Source organism: Prionailurus viverrinus, chromosome B1, assembly GCF_022837055.1.
Source record: "Prionailurus viverrinus isolate Anna chromosome B1, UM_Priviv_1.0, whole genome shotgun sequence".
In the NCBI taxonomy this organism is placed as follows: domain Eukaryota; kingdom Metazoa; phylum Chordata; class Mammalia; order Carnivora; family Felidae; genus Prionailurus; species Prionailurus viverrinus.
The window spans coordinates 17,779,011-17,802,525 of record NC_062564.1 but is presented as its reverse complement, the minus strand read 5'-3'; the positions used below and the strand labels follow the sequence as shown (position 1 = coordinate 17,802,525).

Genomic DNA, 23,515 nt, shown 5'->3' with positions numbered 1-23,515 from the left:
TCACTGACACTGCAGAGCCTGCTTGGGATTCTCCCTCCCTCTCTCTCTCTCTCTCTCTCTCTCTCTCTTTCTCTTTCTGCCCCTCCCCTGCTCTCTCTTTCTCAAAATAAATTAATTAATGAAAAAAAACAGAGCTAATCAACAATTTTTTCAAGCCTTGCTCTTAGAAAATAAGTTTAGGGGAGCCTCGGTGGCTCAGTCAGTTGAGTGTCTGACTTCAGCTCAGGTCATGATCTCGCAGTTCACGGGGTCGAGCCCCGCATCGGGCTGTGTGCTGACAGCTCAGAACCTGAGCCTGCTTCAGATTCTGTGTCTCCCTCTCTCTCTGCCGCTCCCCTGCTGGCACTGTTTCTCTCTCAAAAATAAATAAACATTAAAAAATTAAAAAAATAAGTTTATGGACAAAAATCACAAGACATTGAAAGAAAATGCAGAATTTGAGAGATATAAAAGCAAAAGAAATAGCAAATATACAGACACAGAGACACATGTACACACACAAAAGGGAAATAAATCCTACAATCCGTATCCTCAAAGAGATTAGAGAAGACAGTGCTTCCACTAAATTATAAAATCCACTACTTTTAAAGAGGCATAATAGAGATCAAAAAATAGTGCTTGAAAGTTGATACATAAAAATTAATAAGTAGAAAAGCTCAGAAGCTAAAGAACAGAATAGTTCTAAGAATATGTAATAACAGTGATAAAAAAAATTGAGAAAGAATATAGGATATTAGAGATTTAATCTGAAAAACAGTCATTCCAGAGACAGAAAACAGAAAGGAGAAGAAAACTACATATTAAAAAAATTTACAAAAGTATGTGCTAATTTTCTGGGACATTATTTAGTTCATCAGTGACTGATAGTACATTCTGTTGACTTAGCCAAAGTTGTGAAATACTTCATATCATGCTTCTTATAATAGGATGAAAGTAATATCAGCAGTTAAAAAGTCAAGTACCAGCCTACTAAGCATATTCTTTAGAGATATGGAGGTTTACCACCAGTGGACTGAGCTAAAGGAATTGAATGTCACTCTGGACAGTGAAACTAGAAAGTGGGAGAGGTGAAACAGAGAGAATACAGACTTTTCCTGTTACACGCCCTTTAGGTGTCTTTTTTTTTTCCTATTTAAGTTTTTATTATATGTATGTACCACTTAAAAATTAAAATTTATTGGAAAAGAAAATCAGTAAGCACACTTTTGAGAAACACACAAAAGAACATCTGACCGATGTTGAGGCATTCATAGTGGTTAAGAAGAAATTTTGACAGGTTGTGTCTCTCATTTCAATCCCTTTTCTCACATAATCGATGACTGCGTCTTTCCCATGCCTTCTTCCTGCCACAGTAGCAGACTAGGGAATTCCGCAGAGATTAGAAACATAGAGGCTATGGTTTTGGGGAATCAGGCACAAGAGGAGACCTACCCAAACAAGCCACTCTCCTGCTCACGTAGAAGAGGAGAGGTTTCTTTTATTCATCAGGCTATAAAACGTACAGACTACATTGGCAATTGTTATTACATCGACAGTCTATTTTATGGGATTATTGTAACCCTAAATCAGCGAAAAAATATTCACATGAGAAGTCTTTAACCAGTAGTGCATCATGCTATTTAACAGAGCATTGCATGGTCATCAGGAGAGGGCACAGATAGTTTTGAAGGTAGACGAACCTGAGTCTCAGTGCTCTTTCAGCCAATTACTGGGATGGGACCTTGTAAATGCTTCTTAACCTCTTACACCTCATCTATAAAATGAGGGCAGTAACAGTGGCCACCTGCTATGGCTGTCAAGTGAAATTCAAGTTCGGCAGGTGAAATTCTTAGTTTAGTGCTTAATGCTACATGGGAAATAGTAAACACACTTTAAATCATAGACTTAAACAGCGATGGCCATAGTATTCCTCATTATTACTGAAAGAAGTAGGCTGGTAATAATGTGAAGAAAATTTACAATTATAATGGAAACAGTCCCCAAATCTAATTTTAGTGTTTGTGATAGTTTTGCCCCCCCTAAAAACTGTTAGCTCCAAAATGGTAATTAGAATTAAGTACTTTAGCTTTAAGATCTTTAGTTTTTAGTTTAGTTTTAGTTTAAGGCACCTGGGATGGCTCATTAGATTAAGTATCCTACTCTTGATTTTTGCTCAGTTTTGATCAAGCAGTTCATGAATTTGAGCCCCCTGTCAGGCTCTGCACTGACAGCCTGGAGCCTGCTTGGGATTCTCTGTCTCCCTCTTTGTCCCTTCTCCGTGCTCTCTCTCTCTCAAAAGAAAGAAATAAACAAAAAAAAAGATCTTTAGTGTTAGTATTCTTCATTGGAGTGACAACACCAGATGAGAGATAAGAAAAAGAATAAAATGGGAAGATATTTTCAAAATTTGGACTCCATCAGTCCAATGGGTCAGGAGTTTATGTGTATTCCCTCATTCTAAATGAACAAACAACTGCAGGAGAAAGCTTCCTTGAGTTGTGCACAGTGGTGAAGACTGTGGTTCTAAGAACCTTTGAGAGCTGGGTGAGCTACACCTGAACTCTTATTTCTCTGATGCGGCTACCAGAATAATAGAGTCCCAGAAGACAGACATTATGGACAAAACTTTGGGGTCTCAGCAAAAATAAAATTTTGGTCTTCCCTAAGAGTTCCCAGGTTTTATTTCTACAAAGAAGAAGAGATTAGGTATTTTAGGTAGGGAGATGGAAACTAGGGTTTTATCCTTCCTGCTGAATCAGCAGATCCTTTGCTTTCTGACCTTTAGGCAGTGGCGCAAGGCTCATCCATTTGCAAAGGTGTACAGCTGAAAAATAGGAAAGGGAGCTGTCCCTTGGGCTCTCTGCATAGGAAGGGAGTTTTTCATTGTGACCGTATCATTTGTTAATAATATGGGCTTGCTTCAATATGAACAAAGAGTTCATTATAAAAAAATCAAAAAACTGAAAGACTTGAACATAACTATTATGCCCTTTTTAACTGACAGGTGAAATGAAGTAACGAGAGATGAAGTGCAATCCCGTAGGTGACACGGGAAGTGGCAGAAACATACTTTGAAAGTTTTGATCTTGAAATCTCTGTCTGCAGTCACCTTCCACATCCAGAACCCCGTTTTCCTGTCTGGGTGCAACGTTGTGTTAATTTGCCTCTTTCAAGAAGGAATATCTCTAAAGATGGGGGAATGGGAGTCCTCAGAGGATGCTGTCTTCCAAAACTCATGTCATGTAAGAGAAACTTCTGTGAAAGCCAAAAAGGAAATGAAACATGACTAATTAAGCATGTAACCTAACCAAGGAGATGTATAGCAGTTGTTGATGTCATAACCATCAGAGCCAATTTGTGAAGCGTCAAAATTTACATCACAGAGTTACAAGTGAGGCAACAGAAATACCTCTTGTGAGGTAATTGTGATGTATTAAAGGCAGGTATATTCCCACCAAACTAGAATATAATTTAGATTTCTACCTAACATCCTGCACATGCAGAAAGCCTATGAAATGCTTTTCAAAAGAATAATTTAAATAGATATAGAAAATGAACACTTTCCCCAAAAAGCATGATGTTTATAGGTTCCAAAGGTATTCCCATAGTCTTACCATTAGAACATTTTTTAGATGACAAATTTATTTGTATGTATGTATATATATATATATATATATATATGTTTATAATGACTATATATAATATGATTACATAACTATAGGATTATATATTATATATGCATACATATATACACATATGTGTGTGTGTTTCTCTGTCTAGATGCACTAAAATTAGAGACAGAACTGCATTTTCGCAAAAAATTAGCTACTTTTCTAAATAAAGCTGGAATATTTCTAGGGGTAATTTCTTATATGTGAGATATTTGATCCCATCTGTCAGAATTCTACCTGTAGAATTTGCCCAGGACACCCACTTTTCAACACACTAAGATCTATAGTAATGGTCATTATCTCTACAACTAATTCTACATTTCCTTCCCATGGTCCTTCACCTAAATATTGTATAGAATAAAATGTTGTTTGCAACAACAGACTAAGAGAAGGCATTTTAAAGTCAAGTAAGAGGAGTATTATTGAACTGTTATGATATACTTTGCCTAAAAACTATTTAGGAGCTACTCAATAATGGGTATGCAGCTTCAGATTTAATAAACTATATTAGGGAACATCTCACGGAAAGCGGATGCAAGAAGGTTGAAATGACAAGGCATCAAATGGCATCATATCTTCCTCCATCATTGGGGAAGCAACAATAATGACTGAGATTCTCAGATGGTCAACCAACTACTGACTTTAGAAATCTCTGTATAAGAATAAAAATGCTTCCCCCCCACCAAATCTATACACAGAAACTCTTTCAAAACATTTGCCCTTTTGCCCCAGGGACCAAATTATGGTCAGATTCAACAAATACCACAGGAGTTCCTAAAAAATAAAACTCAGGAACAACCTTGAAATGTAACATCTAAAAAGAGCATGATTCCATCTTGCTGTGGTTTATCCTGGGCTCCTGTTCTTTCTTGTACCCACTCGACATTTCACTTCCTGCTCTGTCTGTGCCCTCAACTCCCTGCACACATCACACTACTCTTTCAGATTCCCTGATTCTATCTTACTTCCCTGGGGCGAGCTGGGAGTGGGGGAGAAATGGCAAATGGATTGTGAGCAGGACAAAAATGGCAATATGTAGAAGAATAGCCACATCTAATTTAATGTTATTTATACTGAAATGCTCACCCATACACGCAACTGCAAATTTTATTTTATTTAATTTATTCATTCTATGGACAGAGAATCATTTTGACCGTCAGAGGTCTGCAGGTGATGTTGATTTCAACCGCTATGGGCTCATCCCATCTAAAAACTTCTTAACTTTATTCATAACACTAATAATATGTATTTTTGTATTTTATAAAATGTTAATGTTTAGATGAAGCCACGTCTGTGGCTATTGTAATGTTCCCTAAATCTTCTGGTCCCATAACATAGTTTCTACTTCCCTGAACACTTAAGCTTTGAGTGTGTGGACTCTGTTCATTATGTATCTTCTATCACGGTCGACATACTTGCTCTTCCTTAAATATGTACTTGAAGTGTACAATTCTCAGAATTCTAGCTCCAGCTGGCAGACAAAGGGAATTTTGTATGAATACGTACTTTGAAACTAGGCACTATACTATCACAGTGTCTCCAGAGATTTACTTGTGAGTAACACTTTAACTATGACGTAAGGTTAGAAAGGTAAGATGAATTGTTGGATGATTTATTATTTTGCTAATTTATCTCCAGTTATGTATTTTTAAGTGTCCAAATAGCATTACTCTTGTGACTTCAAAAACCAGTGAGTGGTAAATAATATATTAGGAGCATTTGATAAATTAAAAAGATTCAAGTAGATGATAATTCTCTGAAAGCTCAATTTAATGGCTCTAGAGCACTTACTGTTGGATTAATCAGACAGCTTTAACCAGTATATTCAATATACGTTGTTTATTAACACATACTTCTTCAGGATTAACAGCACCCTTCACAGTTCATGCGTGCAACAACAGCATTTGCAGTCTTTCTGATCAATTTTATGTGTAACCTTTCCTTATAACCTATTGTATCGTGTCAGAGTGCCAGTCCTGTCATTAATAGGAGTTAGTCAGGAATTAGAAATTAGAAAGAAATAGGTAACAATCTGCACATATTTTTACCTCGGCTTTTAACACTTTTTATTAAAATTACAAATTTACATCCTATGCACTATAAAAGTATAAATGACAATCTACATTTCTCTTTCGTCCCAACACATTGGATGATATGCTTCTCAAAGGCAGGTACTATTTTTTAGCAGACGCAGAAACCAATGCCGTGTCTGCACAGCAAGAAAGCAATAATGGTTTTGTTGAACAAACTTGATGGTAAAATGTTATTTATCCATATCACAAGTAGAAGTGGCCCAGTATAAAATAAACACTGTTCATCCAAACCGGTTGTTCATAATGGCTAAATTACATTGACAAAAACATTGAAGGGCTCTTACTATACATGAGAACTAAAACTTAAAAAAAAAAATTTCAAGTGACAGTTTAAGGAACATCAATATGGCATTTAAAAAAGCCTATGGGCCCGCAACTAGGCAACAGGTACCCCTGTTATGAGAAGAAACTGGGCATGATATTTTCAAAAAGCTTTTTTTACATTATTTTTTTAGGTAAGCTCCATGACCAGTGTGGGGCTCGAACTCACAATCCCAAGATCAAGAGTCACGTTCTCTACCAACCGAGCCAGCCAGGTACGCCCAAAAAGTTTTTAAGCAAATGTCTGTCAGGAGAATTTAAAATTTTATGTGTTTTATAAATTTTTCATTTTAAATATAGATCAGTAATTATTTTAATGTTTTAATTAAAAGAGGACTTCATTTTCCTTCTGCTAAATGATCAAAATGTTTCAACTGTAAAATTTGGACTTCATTGGTTTTAAGTTAGGTCCACCACACATAAGTGAAGATGAAAGAATTATAGAGCAAATTTTTCAGAAAGACAGCTACACACTACATTTAAGATATTTTACACCACAACAGAGCATTCAGCATAAACATTTTTCTCTTCCCATTGTGAGTCAAAGTGATCTTTTTGTCCAGCCCTGCACCAGTAGGAACTGCTGGGCAAGCTATGTCTCCGTGTGCATTTGGGAGTCACGGGGGGAAGAGAGAGGAGTGGTCAAAGCAAATGATGAGCCAGATCTGATTAAATTGCATTATACAAATCCTGCTCATTCATCCCTGCCTGGAAACGCATGCAGAAATTGTCAGCACAGTCCAGATTTCTTCTCAATGGTCTTGTTTACTGAGGAGCAGGACAGTGGCCCATTTTTATGCCCTAGAAACAATTTTAAGCATAAACCTGAAGTGTTATAACAAAATATCCAAAGCAAACGGGGCCCCTGGGTGGCGCAGTCGGTTAAGCGTCCGACTTCAGCCAGGTCACGCTCTCGCGGTCCGGGAGTTCGAGCCCCGCGTCGGGCTCTGGGCTGATGGCTCGGAGCCTGGAGCCTGTTTCCGATTCTGTGTCTCCCTCTCTCTCTGCCCCTCCCCCGTTCATGCTCTGTCTCTCTCTGTCCCAAAAATAAATTAAAAAAAAAAATTAAAAAAAAAATTAAAAACAAAACTCTGTGGAGCAGAAGATTTTTTTTTTAGTATTTTTTTTTTCACTCACATGTATCTAGCACTGAAAACAGTGCCTGGCACATAGAAGGTGTTTAATAAATATTCACTGGATGAATGGATAAATGAATGAGTGAATTATATAAGCAGTTTTATTTTTGCTTCCCTCCATCCCTTTAAACTCATTCAGTATTTGCAGCCCATCTCCTGCCCTTGAGTGACAATGAAGACCTTTAGAAACCTTTTGGCCACTCTGAGATAATAGAAAGGGCTATGATAACTTTACCAAATTTGCTCAAGCAATGTAAATTTCCTTTCCCAGATATTGCAAAGTTCTAACTTGATTTAAACTTAAATCTCAGTTCTGCCTTCAGCTGAAGCCTGTAGCAAGCAGTGGGGAAGAAGAAGCTTCCTTTCTGCTTCCACCAGCTAATGTTTGGGGAGCTTGGATATAAAATTAATGGAAATACCTGTACTTCCTACATGACCACCACTGTCATAGGCAGGTGTCATGCTCTCTAGACCTTGCAGGTGTTTTAAAGCTGACTTTCCTGTGTAGGTGCTTATGTGAGTTTTTTGAAGTTCCCTCTGCAGGCCCCATCAACTGCCACTCCTGTGACATGGCAGTGTCTCTCCTTGAGCCTGTGGCTTTCAGTCCCACTTCAGCTTCTGTCCCCGATGGGATGGCTAGTTAGCATCTGGATCCTCTTACCCGGGAGGGAAAACCCCATGGGCAGGACTCATTTTTAAATGTCATCAGCGTGATGCCCTCTGATGCTGGAGTCACACCCTATTGACGTGTGTTGGTGAGGAATGAATTTTCTTCCCAACCGTAGCATTCTTCTCTTCCACACAAGCAGTGCAGCTTTCTCGAGCCTGACTGGGGCACCAGTGCCCTGTGGTCCTTTAACTGCAAACTTGCCAAGTCATCCGTAGCCTTAGGTGAAAGGGCTGTACCCCTTAAGGGCGCTGAGGCTCTTAATACCATTTCTACAGAGAAACTGTTCTCACAAAATCGTTTCCCAGTCTCAGTCAACCCTTACTTTTGATCTTCTTGAAGGGCTCCTGGAAAGAGACCCCAAATCATGTAACCAGTCCCCAAATAAAAAGTTCAAACTTGAATTAATAATTTTCATCATGGTAGTCTAGGGCAAATTTTATTTTGGTTCTTGTTATCTATTGTGCCTGGGTCTCTAGATGGAAACATCTAGTGTAACAGCCTGCTACGTATACACGTAAATATACAGTCAGGAATGGCAAATAGGTTTTGATTCCCATGCCATTCTTGATCCAGTCAAAGAGCCCTGCCAAAGAGCCCCGACCTGAGGAGATCCAGGCTCAGGGGCACGGACGTCTTTGTGCCATGCCTGCCGAGGGAGAAGTTAGGGGCGCTCTTGTGCCTGACAGGATCTAGGAGAATGGGTGCCAGGTTTGTCTTGTTCATGCTGTATTTCCTGTCTTAGCCACGTGCCTGGAATCAAGTAAGTGCTCAATTAATAGGTACTGACTATATGGGCAGGAGTATGTATACATAAATGAGTGGCCATATACATATAGAGTTATATTAAACACACATATAATGTTTATAAATTAATTATATATATATGAGTTAACTAATAAGCCAAATATTGTTTAGTATGCTGTAAGTTCTGTTCTTTTCAATTAACTCCTTTTTATTTTTATAGGAGTAATTTATAAAATCCTGAGGCAATATAAGTGCATGAGGCATTATTCAGGATATACACTTGAATCTAATGCAAATGAGAATTAATGACAATTTCAATATCCCTTTTTTTTTTTTTTTTTTTTTTTTTTTTTTTTTTTTTTTTTTGAGAAAGAGCACATTTGGTGAGCAAGGGAGGGGCAGAGGAAGAGGGAGAGAGGAAATCTTAAGCAGGCTCCACACCCAGCTTGGAGCCCAACACAGGGTTCAATTTTACTACCCTGAGGTCATGACCTGAGCTGAAATCCAAACCGACTGAGCCAACCAGGCACCCTTCTGTATCCCTTTCAAAGAAGTGCCTGCAAGAGGCCAATTGCTGCCTGTATTGCCATGCAAAATATGATTTTAAATACAGTTAACCTGAGCTTTCAGAGTATTTGAGTATGTTTATGCAACATCATCTATAAAGAAAAAAAAGGCAGATACAGAGAGATACATAAATTCGTGGCCCAGAGTACATATTAATTGATAATGCTTGGCAAATATTTACTTTCTATTTGCTGGTATTACATTAATTATGGGCTTAATGTTCACGTTGATGATGATACAGATCAGAAGATACCATCAAGAACACAATACCCATATAAACGTAAATGTAGTTACATTGTAATAGATGAGGTAATATGAAACATGGATTTAAAAACATTAAGTTGGTATTTCTGCAGAGGCAACATTAGTCTCTCAGTTTCTTACACAGAACAACATGGATAGACTTTAGGAAATATCCACATGGAAGACATTTTTGTTTGAAGGTTAAAGTTTATAGATATTTATCTGGAGACTTTCTCCACAGAATGCCATAAATACGGGAATTCGTTTTATTATTTTTATTTTTTTTAATGCTTACTTTTGAGAGAGCGCAAGCAGACGAGGGGCAGAGAGAGAGGGCGGGGGAGAGGATCCAAAGTGGGCTCTGTGCTGATAGCAGCGAGCCTGATGTAAGGTTCAAAGTCACAAACCGCAAGATCACAACCTGAGCCCAGTAAGTCGGGTGTTCAACCAACCTGAGCGACCCAGGTGTCCTTAAACATGGGAATTTAGAAAACATTTGGATATTTGGCTACTTTAAAAAAGGTTTTCCTGGTTTTTTTTTCTTTTTAAAAAATTTAAAAAATATATTTATTTTTGAGAGAGAGAAAGAGGGAGAGAGAGAGAGACAGTATGAGCAGGGGAGGGTCAGAGAGAGAGGGAGACAAAGAAACTAAAGCAGGCTCCAGGATCCCAGCTGTCAGCACAGAGCCTGATGCAGGACGCGGAGCTCAAACCCAGAAACCATGAGATCATGACCTGAGCTGAAGTTGGACCCTGAACTGACTGAGCCACCCAGGTGCCCTAAAAAATTTTTTTTCATTTAAGTATTGCCCTTCATGAGAACACAAAGACTTGTTACAGAGTATTTCAGATATCTAGATGTTGTCATGTGGCTTGACAATGGAGTTAATTAGAGAACAGTAGACGGTACTCAAAAAGGGGAGAAGCCTGCAATGGGGATCATACAAATCCACTGGTTATAGATGGTGATAAAAAATAATCAAATAAGTACTTCATCAGTGGTTTTCAAATTTGAGATAGATGATATTTAAAAATGAATAGTTTGGAAAATAGGATATCTGGATGTAGGCATTAGCAACTGTTGGGCCGGCCACAGGCAAAAAGTTATGTGAACTCTCTGAGTTTTGGTCTCGTATATGGAAAAAAGAGCATGTTGAACTTAGTAACTACCAAGGAAATTTCAGCAAGCACAATTTTATAAGGAAACAGAGCCCCTAGGCAGGAAAAATAATGGAATACAATGGAAAATATACATGCTTTGTTACACTGGATTGTGAATTGCTGTATGGGGGGGAGGGAGGAAATATACTACCCCTGAGGACAAAATGTATGAGAGATATAAGTCTGTGCAACATTCCTAAGGCAAATAAGTTGAGGGAATGTGAATGACATAGGACAAATCCCCCGTTAATGTTCAAGCGGCACTTCCTCTAATTGTTTTCAGAAGCGTCATTTATATATATGAAAAATATCCTGCTTTAATAATGACAGCAATGTCTTAACTCTGAAGTTGGCAGAAATATCGTCTCCGTAATGTTAATTTTTCAATGTGGCAAGCCTCACCACAATTGCATTCTTAATAACTGATCTAGAGGTGTAAAGAAATGAGTATGAGGTTTAATTCTGTTTTTAAAAGGGCTAATATTTTAACTTAGTTTAGTAAGTGAAACACTAAAAGGAAATATTTTTAAATATCATTCTCATAAATAGGAAAATAAACTAGATCTTTCATCTGAATATATCCTAGAATCATTCTAAGCAGATCTAGACATGCAAATCTTGACATGGATGTAACTATTTACTTAATATCCTTTGGGAACCAGACTGCACAATTCACAAATGTCAACTCAGCACCTACTCTGAGCATCCGCCTTGTGCCAGGCTTTGGGAGCTGAGATAGAAACAGACATAAGCATCTTCAAAAATTTTATAATCTATTGGTTCCTGACTGCTGAAGTCTTCCCTAATACTGTTGATCCTGTATCTGAAAAATTTAGCCTCACTAAGCACCTGAACAAATCCTAACTGGCAATGAACCCCAGGACTACCAACAAAGAAAAATGGAATGTATTTTTCTGACCCAACTCAGTATCCATAATCCAGTCACCAGCTTAGACTAAGGCCTGGTCACAGTCTGAATTTATCTTGAAGACCCTTTGCATTCTGGAGGGAGCCTACTATTTCTGCCACCGGGGCTGGGGTTCTGCCCTGAAATTTAGCCCTTTTGGTTAGACCTCAAATGCATTAAGACTTTACCAACAAACTTCCAACCTCAGGGACTAGGCATACTCCCTCCACCCTTAAATTTCTGGCTGTGACCTTCCTTAAAGCTAGAACTCCCTGAAACTAAGGTGATCACATCTTTGTAACTGCATCTTTACCCCTGTCTGGTGACTTCCTGTGTCCATGTCCTATTCAACTGATTAGCTCCCTGGGACAGCAACCCTACCTGGATTGTCACCAAGGTCACCACTGTTTCCTGGGCACTGTTATATAAAACACCAGCCTTCCCCGTGTACAGACCACCAGCTCTCCACAGGAGAATTCCATTAGCCTGATCCTGTGTATAACTTTAATTCCCCCCTTCTCTGTTGAGACCCCAGCATGTCTCCCAAACTGAACAGAAACAGTACTTGTATACATGAACCAACAGGAAAGTAAAGCAAGCGTTATATAATAAATCAATTAAATGCAACCAACGGTTAATTCATATTATGGCCTGTATTTGTCACAGGATAACAGCAAAAGGAAAATATCTATTCAACCATAAAAAAAAAAGAAGGAAATTTTGTCATTTTTAACAACATGGATGGACCTTGAGGGCATTATGCTAAGTGACATAAGATAAAGACAAATACTTCTGGCACAAAAACAGACACATAGACCAATGGAATAGAATAGAAACCCCAGAACTAGACCCACAAATGTATGGCCAACTAATCTTTGACAAAGCAGGAAAGAACATCCAATGGAAAAAAGGCAGTCTCTTCAACAAATGGTGCTGGGAGAACTGGACAGCAACATGCAGAAGGTTGAAACTAGACCACTTTCTCACACCATTCACAAAAATAAACTCAAAATGGATAAAGGACCTGAATGTGAGACAGGAAACCATCAAAACCCTAGAGGAGAAAGCAGGAGAAGACCTCTCTGACCTCAGCCATAGCAATCTCTTACTCAACACATCCCCAAAGGCAAGGGAATTAAAAGCAAAAATGAATTACTGGGACCTTATGACGATAAAAAGTTTCTGCACAGCAAAGGAAACAACCAACAAAACTAAAAGGCAACAAACGGAATGGGAAAAGATATTTGCAAATGACATATCGGACAAAGGGCTAGTATCCAAAATCTATAAAGAGCTCATCAAACTCCACACCCGAAAAACAAATAACCCAGTGAAGAAATGGGCAGAAAACATGAATAGACACTTCTCTAAGGAAGACATCCGGATGGCCAACAGGCACATGAAAAGATGCTCAATGTTACTCCTCATCAGGGAAATACAAATCAAAACCACACTCAGATATCACCTCACGCCAGTCAGAGTGGCCAAAATGAACAAATCAGGAGACTATAGATGCTGGAGAGGATGTGGAGAAACGGGAACCCTCTTGCACTGTTGGTGGGAATGCAAACTGGTGCAGCCACTCTGGAAAACAGTGTGGAGGTTCCTCAGAAAATTAAAAATAGACCTACCCTATGACCCAGCAATAGCACTGCTAGGAATTTACCCAAGGGATACAGGAGTACTGATGCATAGGGGCGCTTGTACCCCAATGTTTATAGCAGCACTCTCAACAATAGCCAAATTATGGAACGAGCCTAAATGTCCATCAACGGATGAATGGATAAAGAAATTGTGGTTTATATACACAATGGAGTACTACATGGCAATGAGAAAGAACGAAATATGGCCCTTTGTAGCAACGTGGATGGAACTGGAGAGTGTGATGCTAAGTGAAATAAGCCATACAGAGAAAGACAGATACCATATGTTTTCACTCTTATGTGGATCCTGAGAAACTTAACAGAAACCCATGGGGGAGGGGAAGGAAAAAAAAAAAGAGGTTAGAGTGGGAGAGAGCCAAAGCCTAAGAGACTCTTAAAAACTGAGAACAAACTGAGGGTTGATGGGGGGTGGGAGGGAGGGGAGGGTGGGTGATGGGTATTGAGGAGGGCACCTTTTGGGATGAGCACTGGGTGTTGTATGGAAACAAATTTGACAATAAATTTCATATATTGAAAAAAAACAAAACAAATACTTCATGGTCTCACTCACATCTAGAATCTGGGAAAAAAAAATCAGATTTGTGGTTACCAGAGGCAAGGAGTGGGGGAGATGGGGGAAGGTGGTCAAAGGGAAGAAACATCTAGTTATAATATAAGCAAGTCCTGGGAATGGAATGTATAACGTGGTGACTATAGTTAACACAACTATACAGTATAGTTGAAAGTTTCTGGGAGAGGAAGTCCTCAAAGTTCTTATCACAAGGAAAAAAAAACCTTTTTTTTTGTATTTTTATGAGATATTGGATGTTAACTAAACCTATTGTGGGAATCATTTCACAACATGTGTAAGTCTAGTCATTATGCTGTACACCTTAACCTTATAGAGTGCTGTATATCAATTACATCTCAGTGAAACTGAAAAAAAGAAAGTAAAATGAGGAAAAGGTATAAATTTCAGAGAAAATGAATAAAAATGTCTCCAATGTAGACAACTTGTTATCTCAAGAGAATTGACAGAAATACTATTAAAAATAATATCAGATACAAAGAAAGGAATGCGTTACGTATCAAGAATTAATGGCGTAACTCTCTTCACGATATATACACACCGGTCACTGTTCAAGAGTTCTGGGGGGATAGCGCTCAAGGGTTCCTCTTCTCTAGCATGTACAAAATAATATTGCTTCTGACAAGGAACTTCTTTGGATTACTGCTTAAATAATTTGGATTCTGAGACATTTTCACATTACAATTCCTCCTCTCAGAATGCAAAATAGGCTTTCATTAGGCTTCGTGATGAACAGGAGAAAACTTTTTTGAAAACCTAAAAGTAACATTATTCAAAACTCCCAGTTGAAGATGTTTGTGGCACGCACTTCTGTATGGCTCATTTAAGGCCTCTGCTGCCACTCGGTTGAGATGAACGAGCACCGAGAACAGGAGTGAACTCCCAGATTTGCTGCTATAATTCACCTGAAGATAGATGCCCAGAGGGCTGGATGAGCAGAGCACAACCTGTCAGGTTCTGCTTTGGAGGTTGAATCTTCACAGTGAAAAGAAACAAACATCAGAGGAATAAAATGCAAGACTAGTTTGCTCCAAATTGCAGAATCCAAAGATTACCATATTCCTTTAAGTTTAAAGTGTAATCTCTCTCCTCCCATGCCAGTTCCTCTTCTAATAGTAAAGCACCCTTGTAGATAATTTTTCTAAAGGCTCTTGAGCATTCACCATTTTCACCCCAAAGTGTCTTTGTCTAAGTGACCGTGCCTTATATTTTTATGAACGTGAAAAGAAAATTTCATGACTTTATTCCTGAGTATCTTCCAAAATATTTACAGCTCCCTAAACTCAAAATGAAGTCTTATCCTGCCTCAAGCTGATCTAGCATCTTTCCTGAGACACCATTCCTATAAGAGTAGCGCTGAGAAAAGTTCGGAGAAGGTGTGCTCAACATCAGTCTTCCTATTTTAATCTCAGTTCTCCTCATGATGAATTGGATGTTATTTCCTTTAAGATATACAGATTTTATATGCATTAAAAAATATACTTAAAGACCCAATTTGCTACATATACTAGATCTTATTGCTCTAAAAGTCTTCAAAATCAATGACCAGATAAATCACTGATAACCATTTACAATCATTACGACAGGCCAAATCACAACGATCAGGGTTCTGGAAGTAATCCGATCAGCAAAGTTTCAATTTGTCTAATTCACTAATAATAATCCAACCGTGGTTTGAGCTCCTTTGGACATTTTTGTTCCAAACTAAACTTGAAAAAGTAGACAGAAAGAAGAAAAAACATGAAACATCCAAACTGAGTTCACATAAGATTATTAGAGGCACTATAGAGTGGTAAAGGTAGGAGACCACTTGGCAAAGCCTGATTTTGACTCCTTGGTCACACCTACTGTGTGACCTCGGGCAAGTTACTTAACCATTCTTGTGCCTCAGAATAATCTTCTTGCCTATGAGCTGGAAGAAACCAATGAGCTGGACATGATCTGGGCCACATCTTACCTCGTCCAGTGGGGGTGGGGGAGTGGGGGTGGGGGATGAGAATGGAGCTACTCTTCACAATCAATCACTGGACACTTGTCACCAATATGTTTCATCTGTGGGGCCGCAGACTTATAAAATGAGATGGTTTAACATCCTGTTTTATTAGACTAGCTATTATAATTATCTTGCATGCAATTATCCTTGCATTCCTGTAACATTTTATCACACATTACTTTTTCTAGCTATTATGTTCAGAAAAGATTTAAGAATCATAAAGCAATACCCAGCACTTGGGTGGCTCAGTCCATTGAGCATCTGGCTCTTGATTTCGGCTCAAGTCATGATCCCAGGGTCATGGGATCAAGCTCCGCGTCAGGCTTCACACTGAGTGTGGAGCCTGCTTGAGGTTCTCTCTCTCTCCCTCTGCCCCTCCTCTCCCCTCTTGCTGTCTCTCTCTCAAAAAAAGGGGGGGGGGTGGGGAATATCCATATACTACTTTCACCGATTGTAAACATTGTGCTGTGTTTGCTTTCAGCCTCTCTCATACATGTGTATAAGCGTATGTGTACAAACGTACATTTTACTGAATCATTTGGGACTGGGTTGCAGATATCATGACCCCAAATATGTCAGCATCTCTCTTCTAAGAACCAGGATATTCTCTCAAATAACCACAATACAATTATCTCCCTCAGGAAATTTGATATTAATTCAGTATAATTTTTCCAACAATGTTCATTATAGCAATATTTATTTTCTGTTTGAGCATCAAATCTGGGATCATGCATTACATTTAGTTATATTATGGGACTTGTTATAATATCACCGCCCTAAATTTATCATTAGTCTGCCAGTATTAGGCTAATTATACACTCCTGATAACACATGCTACATGTATTAATCCTACACTTTTGGTATAGACACAGTTCTCAGAACATAAAAGGGACTTGGTATCTATCTGATGAAAAATTACTTGGAAGTTATTTGTCAGTGTTTTCCATATTAAGTGCCGTAACAAGCGAGAAATTTAACATAGTGATATTTCATATTAAAAGCACTGGAAGGGACTCAGAAAATATTTTGTCCTAATCCTCTCTTCTTAGATAAGATCCCAAAGAGTAACGTGCCAATATCACGGTCAGAGAGAGCCAGAGCAGGACCAGAACCACGTTCCCAACTCCCAGTACATCCTGCACTCAACCATGCTGCGTTGGCTTTCTCAGCCACCCTCAGAATCCATTATAAATATGTAACATGCAGTTTCCTTGCTCCCCATCTATTCATCTGAGCGACTTCACTGATGAAAGGAATAAGCATAATTTAGTATCTTGTGTTACCGTTCTCTTGTCTGAGCCATTCACATTTAGAAAAACAAGGCCCTGAAACAACCTTTCACAACTGAGATAGACGTGGACATGCCAAGCACTGTGCATCAAACAGCAAGCTCTTCTCCATCATCACATGGGGCATTGTGCAGTGTTCAGCTGGAGTGCCAGAACATGAATATCACAATCAATTTAACAATTAGCATTTTCCAAAACAATAGACACATTATGGGTTGGAACCGTAGCGTTCCCTTTAAACAGAGAGCCATTGAACCTCCACTTAATGGCTGCTTTGGTCCCTTTTATGTGGGCTTAATGAACAAGGATGAACATTAGGGGAAATTTTATTTGGAAAATTCATTTTAAAAACATATTTTATTCAAGCACTATAATTTTCTGTCTTTTCCAAAATGACTGATAAAGAAAATAATATGGATTTTGTGGATTAAGTCCCTTACTGATTTTCAGTGGCATACATATAAATTCCCTGACGTTACAATATAATGCACAGTACAGTGTTATAACAATATTATATAAATTAATACATATTATTATTTTACCAGCCTAAAAAGATGGCTTATATTAAGAGGAACCCAATTCACATTGTATTTTATTTCACAATTTTACCCTAATAAAATTAATCATTTCACGTATCAATTGTTAAATTGCAGTTTTTCCTGTGGTAGGAAAAGGGAAGCAGAGTTTCTCTGAGGTTTAAAAATCAAAGAGATAAATTCCATTTTATTCCTAGAGGCATTAAGCAGATAGTCTGTAGAGTACTGCTCACTTGACCAAGGCTTATTTTTTTCCTGATAAAACATACAGCTATCAATGCCACATGTCACCTAGTCTATAAAACAATCAAATAAGGGGAAAGAATGCTTTGGGGGAGGGGAGGGAGAATGACTGTTGAACAAGAAAGAAGCTAATTCAATTCTGAACCTCAGAGTGGCAAACTTGGTGTAGTTTAAGCAGAGTTTGGGGGGGATTTTGGTGCTGTTGGGGGTGTTGTGGTTGCTGTTGCTTTATCTGTGTGTTTCCTCTTCTACCAGACTGAAGACAATTTGAGAGCAGAAACTATCCTTTCTGCCTCTACCCTCCACAGTATTTCACCCAGTGCCTTGAATGTGGGAACTGCTTAATAACTGCTAGAGGGAGGAAGGAAGGTGGGATGAAGAGAGGGAGGGGAATCAAGAAGCCTTTCAGCAAAAAGATAAGATCTTGTCTCTTCCTGTTGTGTGACTTCTGCTCAGACTGTATGCTTGAGCACTTTCCTTGCCTGCACAATCCCTCTTCCTCTTTCTGGCACACAGCGAAATCTCCACTCTCACAAAATGCAACCAGGATGATTCCTCTTCCAGAGCTTTTTACCACTTACCCCTTCTTGCCTAACCCCTAAGTACAATGTTCCTGATTGACACCTGAGAACCTGATGATATTAGATCTCTAAAGAGATTTGAGGTGCTTTAGTCCAACTCCCTTATTTAAGAGGTGAAGAAATAGAAACATAAAGAGTTGAAGTGATTTGTCCTCCTCCCTCAAACAGCCAGGTCATAACACAGGCAGTTCTGGAAAACAGACTGTTTTAGACTCCTGATATATATTTTTTTCAATGAAATGATTTGAAATGATTTCAAATATTCAGGATAGTTTTGCTGCCTCTATGTCCTGTTACCTTCAGTTATTTTAGAGTGTACTTCCTACAAGTAATATTTTCTCCTGCAAAGTCCCAATATAATAATCAAAATAAAGAACCTAAGGGATGTCTGGGTGGCTCAGTCAGTTAAGCGTCCAGCTTCAGCTCAGGTCATGATCTCACAGCTCATGAGTTCGAAGCCAGAGGCGGGCTCTGTGCAAGAACTGGGAGCCTGGAGCCTGCTTTAGATTCTGTGTCTTCCTCTCTCTCTGCCCCTTCCTTGCTCACACTCTGTCTCTTTCTCTCTCTCTCTCTCTCTCTCTCTCTCTCTCTCTCTCTCTCTCTCTTTCTCTCAAAAATAAACATTAAAATTTTTTTTAATAAATAAAATAAAGAACAATATTAATTTATTACCACCATTTAATCCACATACAAGCTTCCCCAACTGGGCAAGAGTATGTGTTTTAGCAAAAGGTTCCAATTGAGGACCCTATTTGGTGACCATGTTTCTTGAATCTGCTGCAATCTCAAACGGTTCCTTGGGGTTTCCTTGGCTATCATGACATTGGTAACTTCGAAAATTACATGCCAGTTGTTCAGATAAATATCTTCCACTCTGGCTGTCTGATGTTTCCTCATGATTATGTTTGGGTTATCTGTTTTTGGCAGAGATATCGCGAATGTGATGCTATGGTCTCATTGCATCCTATCAAGCGCTATGTAATTTTGCTTTGTCCTGTATGTTAATGTTCACCTTGATCACTTGGTTAAGTTTTGTGTGGCAGATTTCTTTACCGAAGAAATTACTCTTCATCGCTTTGTGAAGGTAATTTAAGAGCCTATTCTACTCTTCATCAAATTTTCTACCACTTCGTTGCATCCATTGATGTTTCTTGCCTGAATTATTATTACGATGGTTGCCACATGGTTTTCCTCTTACTTTTTATACCTTAAGCAGTTGGTAGTCTACTGTAAGGAACATGTTTACTATTATTATTTGTTTTGATGCTAAACCTGTCTCTTGTTTGGCCATCTGGATTTCTATGTCTTTTTGAAATGTCCTCTTCTTTCTTTTGAGTACTTCCTTATCTTCCATCATAATGAGATACCTCACATTTATTATGTAACTATCCTGATCCGTCCTAGAATCAGCCATTTCTCCAAGGCATCCCAGTTCTTTTACTGGAGCATGGATTTTAGGTTTCAGCATCTGGGTGACACAAGAATATCATTGCTCTTAAGCTCTCTCTTTGGATACAGGTAGTAAATATATGTGTGTCTGTGCATGCACATATGATATAGATATACACACACACGTACATCCTGATCAATATTTATTTATATAGGTATATATCTATCTATACTTATATACTGAAAACCATGAGTTCAAACCAATACCATAATTCCAAATTAACCCCATGGGTTTGTTCCATTTTTTTTTTTTTTGTCTTTCTCAGTTTCTTACAATGAGAAACTTGTCTCTCTTTATCTTCATTATACTCTCTTATTCACTCAGTCGCCGCAGGGTGACCAGTGCCCCCAGCAAACCACTGCACCACTAATCCCATGTGGATGCTCTCTTACCACCCCCTCCACAGTCGCCTCACCCCTGCACAGGTGCCGTCTGCATGCAGGGCTCCAGTCTGCACACAGATGCTGCTGCCATCACCTTTGTCTCCCACCAGGGTGCCCTCCTCACCTTGTTCTCAGCCCTCATATCCCGTGGTGGCTCACACCACCGGTGCCCGCACACAGGGAGCCTCCTCCTCCCTCTTGGGCTCTGTATTCCTTGGCAGGCTATGCACATGCCCTTTGCACCCTCCACAGCCCCAACGCCACAGGCCAGGCCATAATCATCCCACAGGTGGACTCTTCACCCAGTCGGTCTTCTCCACCCATTTCTGGGGCTTCCGTAAGCATTCCACCTGTCCTTCCCTGTGCAGGAAAACTGCTTATCCCAACCCCTCTCAGTGGGGCTTCAACTTCCCACCCCAGTCAGTGCAGACACCATCCTTGACCTGCTCAAGCAACACCTGTCCTGTGTCACTGCCTTTGCCACTTACAGCTGCCCGCTTTGCTCAGCCCCACCTAAGAGCTTTCAGACTGAGAAGAGAGGGAGGAAGGGAGAACAGACTCTGAACTTAAAGAATCAATGTCCTACCTAGCTATTATTTGTATCTCTAAATATCTGTATTGAATACACATTAGCAGTGTGTCTCTATTAAAAATCTAAGAAAGATAAGTATCCTATCTATTCAGCAGATCACATATATTCTTTGAAAAAGATACCAATGCACAGGACAGAATCCTGCATCTTCTGGGGTTCTCAACAAACATTCATTGGCTGAGAAAAAAACATTTCTGTTATCAAATGCATAGCGGTGCAATTGAAATTGAACTTCATATCATCTTTTGTGATAGCCATCAATTATATATTGTGAATTATACACTTGATCTTAGCCAAAAGGCCGAGAAGCGATATATATATTGTGAATTATAATTGATGAATTAGGTACAGATAACGAAGTGAATTAATAAACTTAATCCAAGTATATTTTGGCAGTCGTTCACTCCACCTTTTGTATTCTGGCCATAAGCACCAAAGAAAATTCTCTTCTTTTAGTAGATATTTTTAATGAAAACTCTATAGTGAAGAATGTTGGTTTATTTTGAACTAAATCATCTCAGTAGACCACGGTGACACAATTGTGGCTGAAATCTATGCCATCAAATTAACAATAAAAATGTCTATTTTTTTTAAATGATTTGATTTGAAATGGCCATAACCTTCTGTCATAAGACGAGCCACTTAAAATGAATTTCTTCTTATGTCTCAGCATTTGCAACACCGAAGGAAAATCTATTCTTATAATAAACCCATACTGAAGGAATAAACATTTAAAATAGTTGATACCAAATATTAGAAGCCTAAGTCAATATAAACCAGGCCATTTTATTTAATATATAATTGAATATCTTCTAAAAACTTTGGTTATGATTTGTTTGAAAAGTGAAGTTCTGTCACGGTTTCTGTTGGTGCATGACTATCTAAATATTACGAGAGCCTCATGCACGATGCCGCATATGCACATAGAAAATAATGGAGACACGTGACCTGTTTTAGCATTCGACTTTGAGGTGATTGGAAGCTTTACAAACCAGAAAATAGGGGGAGAACTGGGAATTGCTGGAAGGGAAATGGACAGTTTCCATCTACCTACACTCATAAACTAAAATTAATTTGATAGAAGTTAGATCAAGAAACTGAACATTGGAGAGGATTTACATGGTAATTTAATGTTGTGATTTGTACTGCATTGAATTTAACATTTCTCTCAACACACAGGATACTTGGATATTCTTTGTCTAAATGTCTCGAATGGACACTGCTTTCATTGTGTGGGTGTGAACTAAGAAAGTATGGACAACTTAACCACCTTCTGACTCTCCAGACTTTTCATAAGTTTGAAGTTTTGAGAGGCTGGGTGAAATCTTGCTCAGCTAGTGAGGGTTCTGAAGTTTAATTTTAGCTCCCTTCACTGCAGGTGGTCATGGATTTTATAGGCTTTCTCCCAGAAAGAAGGCTTTTATCAATTCACCAGTGCCCACGCCTCTCACAGTGTTTTTCTGGCATAATCCCCCCCCCCCCCCCAAATGATTTAGCAATCCAACAGGCAGCTCCAGGCTTGGGTGCAAAGTACCCTTTTCTTCCAAGTGGGTTCCTGCATCTGGCCAGACTCCGCTGGGGAGTCTCTACCATCAACTAGCCTGTAACAACGCACATTGTGATTCTAATCAGATTAGTCTGCTTTAATCACTATCTTTATTTCTGTGGCTTATTTTATACTAATTAAAGCTTGTAAATTTTCCACTGCTAATTTAATTAACAAAGCCACTTTTCTTTGTCAGGCATCATCTTTCTTGTTTCATCCACATATTTAAACAGAGTCTGAAGCCCGCAGGTGATTCAATTAAACCTCCATTCTACAAGGTGGCAGCTACACCTCTCTCTGACGAAGGACAAGCCTTCACTTCCTCAGAAGCTTCTTTATACAATGACAGCCAGGACAACCAACATTAAGAAACTAGTCCTGGGGTGCCTGGGTGGCTCAGTTAGTTAAGCATCCAACTCTTGGTTTCGGCTGAGGTCATATCTCACAGTTTGTGGGTTTGAGCCCTGTATCAGAGCTTGCTTGGGATTCTCTTTCTCCCTCTTTCTCTGCCCCTCCCCAACTCATGCTGTCTCTCTCTCAGAATAAATAAATAAACCTTAAAAAACAAACAGATAAACAAACAAAAACAGCAACTAGTCTTACTAGGCACCTGAAGTGATCTGGACTGGCAATGACTTAAATTTGTCGGGTCCAGTTCCACATCTGCAGTCCCACCATAAAATACTAAAATAATCATTTTAATCAACAAACTTGCCTGAGGAGGAGAAAATCAACTTTACTTATATTGCCTGGATGGAATTGATTTAATTGGTTAGGTTAGCCAGAAAAGTCTTCCCAAATTCTCATATTGATCCAGCTTTTATCTATAATGTTCTGAAATAAAGACAACTCAGATTTACCCCAGTTTTCAAAGAGATTATATTTGCAAAGCTATTTGCTAAATTATTGTTTTCAATATAATGTCACAGGTGGTGAATTTTCCTGGTTGACCCAAAGAATATATTTAGGGGCGTCTAGGTAGCTCAGTTGTTAAGCGTCCAACTTCGGCTCAGGTCCTGATCTCACGGTTTGTGGGTTTGAGCCCCATGTTGGGCTCTGTGCTATCAGCTCAGAGCCTGGAGACTGTTTTGGATTCTGTCTTTCTCTTTCTCTGTCCCTCCCCCACTCATTCTCTCTCTCTCTCTCTCCCCCCCCCCTCAAAAATAAACATTAAAAAT

At 38.9% G+C, this 23,515-nt stretch overlaps 1 long non-coding RNA gene across 2 annotated transcripts in view; it reads left to right on the top strand.

The window, feature by feature from the left end:
- LOC125164461 (uncharacterized) overlaps positions 1 to 23,515 on the top strand; it is a 348,065-nt gene that overhangs the window by 146,660 nt on the left and 177,890 nt on the right. The window contains exon 5 of one of the 2 annotated variants that reach the window (XR_007151777.1): positions 2,984 to 3,286. The exons of the other annotated variant lie outside the window; for it this stretch is intronic. This is a non-coding gene — a long non-coding RNA (uncharacterized LOC125164461). Of the gene's footprint in view, positions 1 to 2,983; positions 3,287 to 23,515 lie in introns of those variants that run through there. 2 annotated transcript variants of the gene reach the window in all.